Raw genomic sequence first — 11,829 nt, forward strand, 5'->3', positions numbered from 1 at the left:
TGTCAGAGAATCACCACGGCTACTTATTTTGATACCTTCCTGAGTAAAGATAGGGAGATGCGCTTAGATATCTCCCTAGCGAGGTGGGACAACAACATTTCAAATGGGGTGGATTCATTCAATAATCACACTTTCGTGGTATCAAGAATTTGCAGCTTGTTGCAGCTAAAGACTGCTATTTAGAAAGTATATTGAGGAGGGCTCAGTCCCCACATCTTGCATGGCTCTGTTGGAATCGATGTTCTGACTCTTTCCTTCCTGCCTGGATTCCGATGGAGAATTTAAGAGTTTTAGAAGTGGAGGGGCGCAAATTGAACATCATGCGGCCACATCAATCTCAGGTAAGGAAATATGTGTGTTCATTCATTTTCATTTAATCCATTTTTTAAACCACAATCATCACATATGTTGAACCGTCAAACATTGCAGGGGCCTCTCTAGTTGCAATATTTGAACATATGCGCTCCTCTCTCCGAGTTTCCAAAATCTATAGGGAAATTGGAGCACCTCGAAAGGATCGTCATATCTAATAGTGTTGAGTTCACACCTACCGTCAAATTTTTGCATGAATACTTTGGTCATATGCAATCTTTGAAATACATAGTGTTAAAATTCTTTTCAAAATTGATGTCATTGTCTAATTCCTTTGGAAGGCTAACAAACCTCCAACACATCTATATGAGAGGTGCTTCTAATTTTCACATTCTTCCAAACTCTTTTGGATATTTAAGCATACTAGAACATCTATAATTAATTGGTATCAAGCTATGGTGTCATTGCTTGATTCCTTCGGAAAGCTAACAAACCTCCGGCACATCGATTTGGGAGGTGCTTCCAGTTTGCAGATGCTTCCAAACTCTTTTGGGGATTTGAGCCGACTTGAACATCTATATCTACATCGTGCCACAACTATCAAGTTGTTCACTGATTCCTCCAGAAACCTAACAAACCTCCAACACATCAATTTGAAATATGCTTCCAGTTTGTTGATGCTTCCAAAGTCCTTCGAAGATTTAAGTCGACTCAAACAATTATCTTTCGCACAGTGCTCTAGTTTTACCATCTACAACAGAACAATAAGAAATATTACAATGTTTGAATATTTAAATCTATAATGTTGTAGCAATTTTAAAGAATTAGCTCCCCAAATGACACATCAACTATCCTCGAAAAAAATATTTATGCAATCCACAAAATTTAAGGAATTGCAATGATTTATTGGAGACCTTTGCAATTTGGAAGTTTTGCATATATGTTTTCCACCTTCGGTCCGTTATTCGCAGAGCTTGGAGGAGTTACAAGTGCCCAATTCAGCGAAATTGAAATCCCTGCCAGAGTCCTTGTGACCGTTAATTATGTGGAGATTAGTGAATGCAATGTCTAGTTAATGTTGGTAAGAATTATGTGAGTAGTGTTGGACTACATTTGTAGATACCGTGGCTCTCAAAAATAAACTAATAGTTATTACATTTTAATTCCCTGATATAAAAGATTTCAAAAATAAAAGATTTGAAATGATTTAAAATTAATTATTCAAGTATTTAGATATATAAGAGTTCAATCATAAAGGAATTTTAACTTTTGGAAGAGATAATACATTTCAAATTCCAATATATAGAGGCAAGGAGTGGGAAAATGTTTTAATCTTTGAGAAAAAAAAATTAGATATAAAAGAATAATTTAATGGTTAAAATAAAATATTAAAATTTAAATAGTTCAAAATGTTTTTATTTTAGTAAATTTGATATTTACATTGTTGGTTCAAATGTTTCTATTTTCATAAATTGGATAGTTACATGGTTGGTTGGACCTTATAATTAATGTTTTCATTCCTTGATCTTATACATAATTGTATGGTATTCAAAATAAGTTGACCACTTTTATCTAAATTTTTGGGTCAAAATTCATTTTATTAGTAAATTTTATACCATTTTTTTATGTACTTTCATTATCTTCATCTTTAAAAATATTTTACCAAAATTATTATTCACATCATATATATATAGTAATAATTTATTAAAAATTATAAAGAATTTTATTTTTTTTAATAACACATGTATAATTAAAATGGCAATAATGAAAGAATTATGTTGTAACACACACAAACATATAATATAGTAAAAACAACGTATAAAAAAAAATTCAACTCTAACATAGATACATATCTATATACATTAATGCAATACCCTCAAATCAAACCTTGTTGGTAAATGCGAATCTCTGCTTAAGCATTTATCTGTCATGATGATACAAATTCGAGGCATGTCTGATTGACGGTTTTTGAGGTAGTAAAACTACAGTGGTTTTTACCAACCCACGAGGTCCATGAAATCCTTCACGATGTAACTGCATTACACCTTGCCCTGGAATTTATGGCTACATGTACGCGACTTCATATCACTTGTTCTTGGATTTTACTGTGACTGGCAGTAATCCCACTTTTTTCTCTGGCTGAGACAAGTGTTAGGCATCCTGTCCGTCGATCTATATTGCACCATCCGACGGTGATACTTACTTTGGGATCATCCATCTATCCAACACTCAGCCTTCTTGCCGGCGTTCTTGCTCATTTTCGTTTCATGGTGGAGAGTCTTGCCGCTCTGCTTCTCCTGTTCCCTTGGTTTCATTTTGGTTTTCATAGTCCGGCCTCCATGCCTTGTGGCAAGCCGCGGAGAGGTAACTCTGAGTCTTCATTATCTGCAGAAATGGTGTATGTCTTGAACCATTCTTAGTTTGAGCCGAGGGCTATCTCAATGCAAGGAGTTAACGCATTTCCATGCTGGTCAGGTGGGGTGCTCGACTCTTCAAATTCTAGATTATGTGGCGGTTGTTTTCCTCGGCACAAACCAAGTACTGATTATTTAGACTGTTGATTCATTCAAATTTCACAAGATTTCTTCTACTCTAGGCATATCTAACCCCATAATTCTATTTCGTGCAGATGTGAGACCCCCATGCACGACTTGCAAAACTTAGGTAAGGGTTTATTCCTCTGTTCTACGTTTAATACCGTCCTGAAGTCAGTTCATTATCTAGGTCATAATATTTGCCTATGGTGGTTGCAGGTATGACACATTTTAAACTGAAAGGGGCTTGCCGTTAAATATGATGGCTTGTTGACGAAGCTTACCCACAACTCTGCAACTGGTACAGGTTGGAGCTTACTCTCATGGCCCTTAATGGTTGGCTGATGTGATCTAGCGAACTTACTCCTGTGCAATTCTATGAATTATAGTATTAATTATAATGTAGTTGTATTATTTTGTAGCGAGATCAATAGGACTCACTGACTGTGATGTCAGTTCTTTATGTAATTAATTCCTTCCTTCTTTTTTTACAGTTTGGAAGAGACCGAGAAGGGTCTCTCTGATCTTAATTTAACTACTAGACAGGGGTCTGATGTTGCGGCTTCAGCCCAAATGCGTTCTAGACCAGGAATTGCTATGTTATTTAAAATTTTAGGTTTATTTTTGCTCATACTAGCCATATAGTATTGATTTATTTCACTGCTCTTCTGCATCGAACGCATGATAGAACTTGATTGTAATTTTTTTGAGAAATGTTGTTCGCTTGAACTAAATTCAACGGAATATATTTATGTCAGAATTATTCATGAACTTTGTGGCGTTTTTTTTATGTAAACCCTCATTGCTATACGATTACTTGCTGAGCTTTGGGGTTTTGATTGATTATCGAGGGTATATACGATGTATGATTTTTATCTCAGTTGTTATACCAATTATGACATTCTTTTTCTCTTAGTTTAAAAATTCTTTCTGCATATATTTATGTTTAGTATAACTAGGGTTCATGGTTTAGTTTAAGAAATCGGGGTACATGGCTATGGATGGGTTCTTTATGAACTTGTTCGCGGCTACAAACCCTAGGTATATGAAGAATCTGTAAAGAAATCATATATTCCACCGGAACATATGGAATGGTTTGTTGAGTTAATTTCTTTCTTGAGTTAAGGAAATTCCTGTGTATGACAGAGGTCTGACATTTAGACCTATATGTTGTTGCATTATATGTTTACACTTTATATCATTTAATTATTTATTTTTAGCAGAAGTCTGATAAGCATCAGTTTTACGGTTCATATACTTATGGATTTCCATATTAAGTCGACATTCATCTATAATGTTATTTTTCTCATTAGTTAAGCATTGATTGTTAACTGATAGTTGTACTATCCTCTAGATGTGTATCAGTATCTATTAGGAAAACATGCATTATCTACTTGCTTTACTATTCTACCCAGAAATTAGTAATGATTGTAATTTATACTAAATCATTTCCAAACTATCTACTTACAGTAAACAGGTCATTCACTATAACTATATTGTGTCAATTCACAGTAAACATTCAACTATTCTACTGATAATAATTACCATGATAGTATCACTTATCTGTATTTTGTTACGTATATGTTAAATAATCGGAAGGTCTCACCACCCAGCCTCGGAACTGGAAATTACGTCCAAGTTCCCCCTCCGAGCCCTTCCACTTCTGCCAATAAGGAACAGCTGGGTACCTTGGGCATCAAGACTCTGTCCAGCCTCAAGTCTCGTACCCCATAGCTTGTTACCTCAACTTTATTTCCCACTAGTTATGTTCGCCAGCTCAAGGAAGAATACAACACAATCCTCCTCTTTCCAACCCCCTCCAAGGTTCTGCCCTCTTTTCCCTTTAAGGAAAAAAAAGTGAAGGAGTAGTTGTAACTGTACTCAGAAGTTGGTTCAACTGTTTCATTGATTCTTTTAATAATATGGTCCAAAGTCTTTTAAATAAAAATTAACAGTATTTGTTCTGGCTATTTTAAGCCCAATAGTTTTAATAGTTAAATAACATAAATGAAATTAAACTTGGTAAAAAAAACAACTCATGAAGTCTCGTTGTATGTTACAACTCCCTCCCCTCGAGAGGAACACCGTCCCTGGTGTTCTTTCTCTACGCAAACAGTGCAAGATAAGCTTTTCACATGGCCTCCTCTTCTTCCCAGGTAGCCTCATCCAGGCCAAAGTGCTTCCACTACACTTTAACTTGGATGATGGCTCGCCTCCGCAAGGTAGTTTCTCTTCAATCGAGGATACAAAGAGGCTCTACTAGAAATTCTCCCTCGGGTTCTACCTGCATATTCATATTATGTTGTCAGAACATTTCAAAACATTAATCTTTTAATCATATTGCTTCCTATTTATCATTACCTGAATACTCTCCCAGTTAATAATATGTCGAGGGTCATAAATATACTTTTTTAACAAGGACACATGAAAGACATTGTGTACTCGGATGTGGCCTGGTAGTGCTAGTTTATATGCCACAGGCCCAATCCATACCAAAATTTGGAAAGGCAACCTTTCCACTACAAGGCGCTCTTCCGAGGTTTCACCTTTAGATACACATGATCACCCAGCTGGAATTATTTATGAGTTCTCTTCTTGTCTGCATACACTTTTTTCCTATCTTGTGCCGCCTTTAAGTTCTAGCGAACTTTCTTAATGGTAGCCTCCATTTCTGCTAGCATGTCGGGACCCAATGCTAATTTATTTTCCGGACTATTCCAATCCGTGGGTACTCGAAACTTTCTCCCGTAAAGTACCTCGAAGGGAATTATACCCAAATATTCACGATGCCCATTATTGTAGGCGAATTCTACCAAGTGGAGGTAATCCTCCCATTTCTGTGGTTGTTGCATTACAAACATGCGCAACATATCCTCTAGAACTTGATTTACTCACTCTATCTGACCATCTGCCTATGGATGATAAGTTGTACTGAAATATATTTGGGTCCCTAGTCTTGCAAAGAGAGTTTTCCAGAAAGCGGATGTAAATTTTACATCCCTATCAGAGATCACCACTCGGGGTATCCCGTGTAGACGGAAGATTTCTCTCATAAATCTCTTCCGTTTTGTAGGTGGATTTTACAGGGATGAAATGAGCAGTCTTGCTCAGCTTGTCTACGACCACCATGATTGAGTCGTGTTTCTTTCTGGTATGAGGTAACCCCGTAATAAAATCTAGAGTTATGGTCTCCCATTTCCATTCCGGAATGGGTAGCAGTTGCAACAGACCCGCAGGATGCTGATGTTCTGCTTTCACCAATTGGCACTCTAAGCACTTAGATAAATATTCAGCCACATCTTTTCATAAATCGGGCCAGAAATAACTTTTCTTAATGGCAGAATACAATTTCTGGTATCCTAGGTGGGTAGCATAAGGTTTCCTATGAAACTCATCTAGTAACATCTGCTTCACAGAAATTTGGTTAGGAATGTAGATTCGATTTATGAATATTAACATTTTGTAAGAATTGATTGCATACTCACATTGTTTCCCTCTTTCTTGGGCTTCTGAAGCTTGCTTCCATAAGAATGCATATTTCGGATCCTTGAGGGAAGCTTCTCAGATAATCCCTGGTAGGTTAGATTGCGCATGACTGAAATGTACTTCATAGATGCAATGTAATTTTCTTCTTAAAGCATCAGCTACCCAATTTTCTTTTCCTTTGATGTGTTTTAAGTCAAAATCAAATTCACTTAGGAATGTGGTCCATCTGGCCTGGTGTGCATTTAAATTAGATTGATTAAAGAAATTTGTCAAACTGCTATGGTCAGTTAACAACAAAAATTTCTTTCCCAGAAGGTAGTGCCACCACATCTTTAGTGCATGCACTACCACAGTCAACTCCAAATCATAGGCAGAGTAACGTTGTTCATAATCCTTTAGTTTTCGTGACTCATAAGCAATGACTTTTCCTTCCTGAGTTAGTACTCCACCAACACCTTCTTTACTTGCATCGGTACATACTACAAAGGATTTTTCTAGATCCGCTACCTTTAGCACCGGAGTGGTTGTGAGCAGTTGTTTTAGCTGCTCAAAGCTTTGTTGGCATTCCATTGTCCAGTGGAAAGCTCATCCCTTTTTCTGAAGTGAAGTCATTGGGAAGGAAATTTTCAAAAATTCCTTTATAAATCGATGGTAATACCCTGCCAAGCCTAAAAAGGATCTTATGTCAGCCATGTTTTTCAGTGCAGTCCATTCCATGATATTTTTTATTTTCTCTGAATCCACTGCTATCCCTTCTACTGATATAACATGGCCTAGGTACTGAATTTGATCTTTGTAAAAATCGCATTTGCTAAACTTTGCATACAGCTGGTTTTCTCGCAAAATTTGCAGTACCGTTCTCAAGTGTTGTTCGTGTTCCACTTGATTTTTAGAGTATATTAGTATATCATTGATGAAAATCAATAAAAATTTATCCAGAAAGGGCTAGAAAATATCGTGCATTAGGCTCATGAATGTGGCTGGTGCATTGGTAAGGCCAAAACACAGTACCACGAACTCGTAATGTCCGTAACGAGTTCAGAATGCAGTTTTACAGATGTCTTCATCCTTTATTCTGATTTGATGGTATCTAGACCTTAAGTCAATTTTCGAGAACATGCTAGCTCCCTGTACTTGGTCAAATAAGTCATCGATGCGAGGTAGTGGGTATTTGTTCTTTATGGTCAGCTTATTCAACTGACGATAGTCAATGCATAATCGTAGGGTTCCGTCCTTTTTGCATACAAATAGCACTGGGGCTCCCCAAGGAGACACACTTGGGCGTATGTATCCTTTATCTAATAGCTCATGTAGCTGTATTTTAAGTTCAGTCAATTTCGGGACACTCATACGATAAGGGGTTTTCGAAAAAGCGGTTGCTCCGGGCATTAGTTAAATTGTAAAATCAATGTCTCACCTTGGTGGCAATCCTGGAATAGATTTAGGAAATACGTCTAAGAAATCCTGGATTACAGGAATATTCTCTAAAGAGGTCATTTTATTTTTATCATTGTTGTACCCTACCTAAACAGCATAAATCTGGCACCCTTTTCTTATACACTTTCCAAGTTGGTTCACTGTAATAGGGTGCAGCTTGATATTCTTCTTAATTCCTTGAATTTCCTTCTGCTACCCTGACTCGGTAAGATAATTTATGGACTTTTCTTTGCAATCTACCAGGGACCAACGACCTTCTAACCAGTCCATCCCTATTAATACATCATATGAGCCTAGGGAGAAAATATTCATATTGACCTGGAAGGTTGTCCTAAATCTATTATAGGGCAGTGTTTTATTTTGGCTGACACCTTTCTTTTGGTACTAGTAGCTAGTTGAACTAGCCATGACTCTTTGTATTTACTACTTTGAAGTTGACATATTTCTACCACCTTAGGACTAATATAACTCAGGCTAGCACTTGGATCAAATAAAATAGAAACATATTGGCCAGCAATCATACCTTCGCATTCGATCATAGTGGGATGATATTCCGCCTGATGATCGTCCAAAGCCGCATTAATCCTGGGCATGCTCCTTATGATATCCCTTACCGTAGATGATTCTTGCATGTCAGAAAGTTGCTAAGCCCGAGCTTTCTACGGGCAAATTTTGTAATAGTGTGCTTCTTCACATCCCCAACATTGTAGTGGTGGTGTTGCTGGTTGTTCAGTAACAATTCTACTAATTCCTTCAGGTTGTCTATTCTCAGTGAATGTCTGAGTTTTGGGTGGGTTTCTTGCAAACTTTCCAAAGGTCCTTTGTTGATTGTTTCTGCCATGCATGTTTTTCTGATGTCTATTTGGTGGCAAATTCCTCATTTTCTTGGTAGTAACTCCTTTAGATCCTTCATTTTTCTGCTTCATCTGCTGATAACAAATGCAAGCTTTCCGGACTACATCATCCATGGTTCTAGGATATTAGAATTCTAATTTCTTCTTCATGAAGCTAGGCAAACTACTAATAAACATGGATCTTAGCTTTTTCTTCTTGCATATATGGGATGTAACGCAACAGGAAAGTAAAGTGTGCTACATATTCATCCATGGTTAAGGTTCCCAGTCTTAATTCATGGAACTCTTTTTCTTTTTTGTCATAATAATGTTCTGTTAAATATTTGTATTTAAAGTGTTTCTAGAATTCTTGCCATGTTACTTGTTCTCCATCAATCTTCCTTACAGTTTTAATTTCTTCCCACCAAAGGGTGGCTTTTCCTCATCACTGGTAAACTACCAACCTTGCTTTAAGCTTTTTGGTATATTCATAAATCAGGAAGTATTTACCCATGTCTATCAGCCAAGCTTCCGCCACTTCTTCTAACTCTTCTTCGAACAGTGAGGGTCTAATTTTTTTGAGCTCACCTTCTAATTCTATCTTTGTTCTTTTTGGTTTTCTTTGGTCAAAAATGATATTTGAACTCCCTTCATCTTCTTCTTTGTGACCCTCTATAGATTCTACATGATCCTCCTCATTATGAGCAGTTGGGGTCATTTCCCTATTTTCTATACTGAGATCTAGTCCTCTCTGATTTTGCCGATCTGACAAAATTTTAAGAATCTTCTCTTGCTCCTGTCTTAATCGCTCGTTGTCTATTCTGAGGTTCATCATTTCTGCTCGAAGTTGATCTACTGTCTCCAATAAGGCAGTGTTAACCTATCTTGATTCTTCTCCCAATTGCACCCATAATTCTGGGTTGGCCTCTACACAAGGCACCTCCGGTTTCCTCAATGATCTGGGGATCCTATGCATTATATGCCTGATGCTAATTCACCTTCTGTGTTCACAATTAGCCAAAACTTAGTTTTTTTGCTTCATATATATATAGGAACATCACGACTTAATTGACTGTTAGAACAACCCAAAGGTCTCAGTATGTGAGCCTAGGCTCTGATACCATTTGTAACACACACAAACATATAATATAGTGAAAACAATGTATAAAAAAAAAATTTCAACTCTAACATAGATACATATCTATATACATTAATGCAATACCCTCAAATCAAACCTTGCTGGTAAATGTGAATCTCTGGTTAAGTATTTATCTGCCACGTATGATACAAATTCGAGGCATGTCTGACTGGCAGTTTTTGGGGTACTAAAACTACAGTGGTTTTTACCAACCCACGAGGTCCGTGCGATCCTTCATGAGGTAACTGGGTTACACCTTGCCCTAGAATTTATGGCTGCCTGTACGTGACTTCATATCACTTGTTCTCGGATTTTAATGCGACTGGCAGTAATCCCACTTTTCGCTCTAGCTGAGACAAGTGTTAGGCATCCTGTCTGTCGATTTGGATTGCACCATCCAACGGTGATACTTGCTTTGGGATCATCCATCTACCCAACACTTGGGCTTCCCGCCGACGTTCTTGCTCATTTGTGTTTCGTGGTGGAGAGTCTTGCCGCTCTGCTTCTTGTCTGCTCCTAGTTTCACTGCGGTTTTCATAGTCCGGCCTCCATGCCTTGTGGCAAGCCGCGGAGAGGTAACTATGAGTCTTCATTATCTGCAGAAATGGTGTATGTCTTGAACTGTTCTTAGTTTGAGCCGAGGGCTATCTCGATGCAAGGAGTTAATGCATTTCCATGCTGGTCAGGTGGGGCGCTCGGCTCTTCAAATTTTGGACTATGTGGCGGTTGTTTTCCTCGGCATGAACCAAGTACTGATTATTTATAATGTCGATTCATTCGGTTTTTACAAGATTTCTTCTACTCTAGGCATCTCTAACCCCATAATTTTATTTCATGCAGATGTGAGACCCCCGTTCATGGCTTGTAAAACTCAGGTAAGGGTTTATTCCTTTGTTCTGCTTTTAATACCATCCTGAAGTCAGTTCATTATCCACGTCATAATATTTGCCTATGGTGGTTGCAGGTATGATGCATTTTAAACTGAAAGTGGCTTGCCACTAAATATGATGGCTTGTTGACAAATCTTACCCACAACTCTACAACTCGTACAATGTAGATGTAGTATTTTTTAGTGAGGTCAATAGGACTCACAGACTGTAATGTCAGTTCTTTATGTAATTAATTCCTTCTTTTTTCTTACTATTTGGAAGAGACCGAGAAGGGTCCCTCTGATCTTAATTTAACTACTGGACAGGGGTCTGATTTTGTGGTTTCTGCTCAAATGCGTTCTAAACTAGGAATTGTTAATTAAAATTTTGGGTTTATTTTTGCTCATACTAGCCATACAGTATTAATTTAGTTCACTGCTCTTCTACATCGAATCCATGACAGAACCTGATTGTAATTTTTTTGAGAAATGTTCGTCGCTTGAACTGAATTCGACAAAATATATTTATGTCAGAATTATTCATGAAGTTTTTGGCGTTTGTTTATGTAAACCCTCATTTCTATACGATTAGTTGTTGAGCTTTGGGGTTTTGATTGACTACAGAGGGTATATGCAGTGCATGATTTTTTTCTGAGTTGTTAGACCGGTTATGACATTCTTTTTCTCCTCGTTTAAAAATGCTTTCTGCATATATTTATGTTTAGTATAACTAGAGTTCATGGTTTAGTTTAAGAAACCAGAGTACATGGCTATGGATGGGTTCTTTACGAAATCATCTGCAACTACAAACCCTAGGTATATGAAGAATCAATAAAGAAATCATATATTCCACCGGAACATTTGGAATGGTTTGCTGAGTTAATTTCTTTCTTTAGTTAAGGAAATTCCCGTGTATGACAAAAGTCAGATATTTCGACCCATATGTTGTTGCATGATATGTTTACACTTTATATCCTTTAATTATTTATTTTTAGCAGCAGATTGATAGGCATCGGTTTTACGGTTCATATACTTATGAATTTCCAGATTAAGTCGACATTCATCTAGAATGTTATTTTTCTCACTAGTTAAACATTGATTGTTAACTGATAGTTGTACTGTCCTCTAGATGTGTATTAGTATCTATTAGGAAAACATGCATTATCTACTTGCTTTACTATTCTACCCAGAAATTAATAATGATTGTAATTTATACTAAAT

This window comes from Pinus tabuliformis, chromosome J, assembly GCF_031772625.1.
Source record: "Pinus tabuliformis cultivar Carrire ecotype Pingquan chromosome J, CPIR1, whole genome shotgun sequence".
In the NCBI taxonomy this organism is placed as follows: Eukaryota; Viridiplantae; Streptophyta; class Pinopsida; order Pinales; family Pinaceae; genus Pinus; species Pinus tabuliformis.